Below are 3,949 nucleotides of genomic sequence, written 5' to 3'. Positions count from 1 at the left end.
GGGCTTCACGGGCACCGGTGCTGCCAGGCTGGGAGAGCAAGGCAATCCCTAGAGCATCAAGCTCCTGCGCTTTGGGTGGCCTCAATGTGCTCCCCCAGTTCACGTCACCCTCCTCACCTGCACCCGAAATCTCCCGATCCCTTGTCCACTCACACCCTCCCCTCCCCACTCTTCTCTGGTACTCTAGAAAAAGCCACCCCTTTTCTTTGCTTCTCTCTTTTTCCTCCCTGAAAGGGCACTTTCAGGGTGGCACTTGAGAAATAATAGAAAAACTGAAATACAGGGGCGAAGGAGCCAGGGTGGGGAGCATAAGACTGGTGTGTGTGCGTGCGTGCACACACCCACGCACAGGGAGAGGGAGGAGTCTGATCTGGGTCAATGTGCTGTAATACTTTTTTTCTTTCTTATCTTGTGTGAAACGATAACAGAAATGTCTTCAGCAATTACAATGTGGTCACGCATGGAGATTTCATTTGAGGCTTAGAAATAAAACGTAGAGAGAGTCTGTTTGTATCTTCCAGTGCCTAAATTCTCTGCTGGAGCCCAAAGAACAAAGGCAGCTAGCGGTAGGGCGTCATCAACAAAGCTCAAAATGCCGTTTTACGCTAAAGTCCAATTGTGGGGGGTGGAGCACCCTAACAAGGGCACAGGCCTGGGTGACCCCTCCCTTGGAGTCTGGGATGCAAGCAGCTATGGTGAGGAATCCACCTCCTTGAATTAGAATACTGTTCCAGCTGCAGCTTCCTTCTCTCTCACAGAATCTTCTGAGAGTAAGCAGCTCAGGATTGGCATGGCAGTCCTACAGGTGGAGGTCCAGGCTGTTCACCATCCCATCCCCCTGGGAAGGACTTAGTCACATGACCACAGCCGGCTGCAAGGGAGGCTGGGAAATATATGCTTGATTCTGAACGGCTCGGTGCCCAGCCCCCAAAGCCAGATTCTGTTCCTCTTAAAGAAGGAGGAATGGATATTGAGGAACATCCAGCAGTCTTTGGAACAGAAGCTTCTGACAGGTTGAACTACAGGAGGCCTAGCCTTGCCAGCATGAGGGGAAAATCAAGTAAATGTCACTCTGCGGAGGGGTTAGCCTTTCCCAGTGGAGTCCAGCTGGGCTCCCCTCCCATGCAGAATATCAGTCTGGAACACTCCACGTGTCCTGTTTCATAGGCAGTGACATCTCTCTCCAACATACCCTTATTCACTGCAAAGTCAAAGGATTTCCCTCGGAGGAATGACGTGGTTTACGACTTTCACAGATTTTACGGCAGGCCAGAGACACAGAGCATCTGTGGATGAACACGAGGGTGAAGTGTGTTCCTCCACCTGGTTTGCATGGGGTTGCAGTCTGCTCCACCCAGAGCCCTGTTGGGGGAGGAAGAACAGCATGTAGAGGAGACACAGAGGACGTAGCGGAGACACAATGTAGAGACGACACAGAATAGAAAAGGGGGAGTGTGGCTCTGGGGCCAGGTGCCTGGCCCAGCCCCTCCCTCTGCCTGCCTCCCGACATCAGGCAGGTAATCCAGCCTTCCTGGGTCTCACTTTCCTTCTCTGCCGAGTGCTTCATGCGGTGGCCGCCCTGGGCTCTGACCAAGCCCGTGTCCTCTCTCCTATCATGTGTGAGCAGCCCATCGTGACCCTGTGGCTTCACTCTTGAAGCTCCCTGAGTCGCAAAGCACTTTGCACGTCTGTCTCTGAGCCTCCCCATTAGTCATGAGAGATGAGAATCCTGGCACCAGCCGCATCTCACAGGGAGGGAACCCTGACCCAGAGAGCAGGCGTCCCTGTCTCAAAGTCAGATGGCCAGTCAACAGCCAGGCTGGGATGTGAGCCCAGGACCTTGGATGCCAGGTTCCCCCGCTGAGTTGTCCCCAGTCACGTGCTAGGCAGAGCCTTGTGCCTGGGCAGCTGGCGAAGCTGGGCCTGTGGGGCTGAGGACAGGCAAGTCCCTGCCTCCTTGGAGCTCAAGTGGGGATAGAAAGAGAGATGACACCCAGGAAACACGTCCTCAAGCTTCTTTCAGATGGTGGTGGGTGGTACCCAGAAGAGAAGACAGGGTACCGTGTGCTAGGAAATGCCTGGATGGAGGGGGCAGCAGGGGGCAGTGAGGTCAGGAGGGGCTCTAGAGGAGGTGATGCTGCCAAAACCCAGAAGGTGAAATGGGACAGCCGTGAAAAGAGCTGGGGGAGAGCATTCCAGCAGGATGAGCTGCCGGGACAAGGGCCCTGGGTGGGGATGAACCTGGGTGTGTGTGCCCCTGCACGAAGTTCAGAGAGTCCAGGAGGAGGGGTGGACAGGCCCCCACTCGACCCCAGGGCCTGCACTTCGGGAAGCATCTCTGGCTCCAAGCATCTTTTCGGGGCAGGGAACCCTCCCACCTGTGGCAGGAAGGGCTCACTGTGTGACGGGGAAGGAGTGAGGAATGATGCAAACAATGCATCTCTGATGACCCTGGGGGAGGCCCAGGGCTGCCTAAGCCACCTGCCTCACCCAGGCTGGCTTTCCTCACCAGGCCTCCACTGTCTGCCTGGGGCATCTCAGAACGTGGAGCCAGAAATGTGACTGTCACCACGAACATCTGACTCAGGTGTCACGAACCTGTGACAGGCTTCCCCCGCCAGGGGCGGCGACGCTGACGAGGGGGCTCCCTCCCCTTCAATCCCCTCTCAGTTCAGCCCATGCGAAATGAGGCTGTTGGACCCTCCTGTTCTGTTTGGCTTTTATATTTTAAACAAGACACAAAGGCAGAACATATACATAATGCATAATTATGACACTTGGATTTGTGTAACTTTATCCCTGCAATTTCTCAAGTGTTCTTGCAATTAAGAGCACAATTGTGTAATAAGACACACTTTAAAACAATATAACTACTACTTACAAGAAGGAAAGGCATCTTTAACTCAGCTACTGATGTGCCTGAATGTCATGTTGCATCTCTGGGTGCTAACTGTGTCTTTTCTGCATTCCGACGCTTTAATATCTTGGAAGCTTGTTGTGCCAGGGGGTCCTCTCTCTCAGAAGTAGCCAGTTCAAGAGACAATAAGAAAAAAACTCACCTGTGTATGTGCTTTTCTCATGTAAGCCAATCAATCCAACCACCCCCTTCATCAGGCTTTTTCACTCCAGGCCACTGTCTACCTGCCCTGATCACCCCAGGGCCACCTACCAGACAGCTAGGAAGAGCCCGTCTGCTCCAGAGCCCACTAAAGCTGTTAACACTTAGCCGGTCCTAAGCCTGCATCCCCTGCCTTGCCTGTTCCTTCCACAGGAACCACAGGAAAGACTCTGTCACGTTCTGCCCCTCCCTCTGCCTCCTGACTGACCCTGGTGCTTCCGCATGTGGTCCTGCAGGGCAGGCCGTGCCTCCTCTTTCTGTGGATCTGAGTACAGTAAAGGTCTTCCTTTGTGACAGTCATTTCTGCTGTATCTACCTGATTAAAATAAATCCCAGTAATTTATTTACGCCTGGCAGTAAGTCTCTGCACTTCCCATGGGTGGGTACACCCGTAACAGCACCATCAGACTCACTGGTCCCCTTGTGTGTTTGGACAACATGTCACTTTGCATCACAAAGACACCCAGTGATGTCAGAGGTGCCGGGATCACAGTGCAGGCATGGGGCCTGGTATCCAAGAGCCCTTGGCTGCTGCTAAGACACCATTCCCGCTGTGAGAACCCGTGGCCGTCTTGGAGCCTCCAGCTGAAGGGAACTAAATTACATCGAGAATGACCCACATTGTGCCGCAGCCAATGACCCAGTTAACCTCTGCTTCATTTGCTGCTTCTCAGTGTCCTGGGAACGGGTGGTGTTTACTCGGGTCGGGACAAACCTTCATTACCCGGTGTTACCCGGCCAGCACGCTGGCTGTCCTGGGCCCAGCGCTTTAGTAGAAACCGGCCTTGGGCCAGGGCCCCAGGAAGCTGTGGAATAAGAATGAGTCCTTTT

The 3,949-nt window shown here is 53.8% G+C and overlaps 1 long non-coding RNA gene across 1 annotated transcript; it reads right to left on the bottom strand.

The window, feature by feature from the left end:
• Positions 1–205: 205 nt before the first annotated feature.
• On the bottom strand, positions 206–3,542 carry LOC110133376 (uncharacterized). Its single transcript, XR_011489285.1, has 3 exons — positions 3,435–3,542; positions 2,599–3,014; positions 206–1,362 (listed from the first exon to the last, which is right to left on the bottom strand). It is a non-coding gene; the product is annotated as an uncharacterized lncRNA (long non-coding RNA).
• Between the last annotated feature and the right edge of the window lie 407 nt (positions 3,543–3,949).

This window comes from Odocoileus virginianus, chromosome 9 (assembly GCF_023699985.2).
Source record: "Odocoileus virginianus isolate 20LAN1187 ecotype Illinois chromosome 9, Ovbor_1.2, whole genome shotgun sequence".
NCBI lineage: Eukaryota > Metazoa > Chordata > Mammalia > Artiodactyla > Cervidae > Odocoileus > Odocoileus virginianus.
The sequence above is the reverse complement of the archived record's forward strand: the minus strand, read 5'-3'. Positions and strand labels throughout refer to the sequence as shown.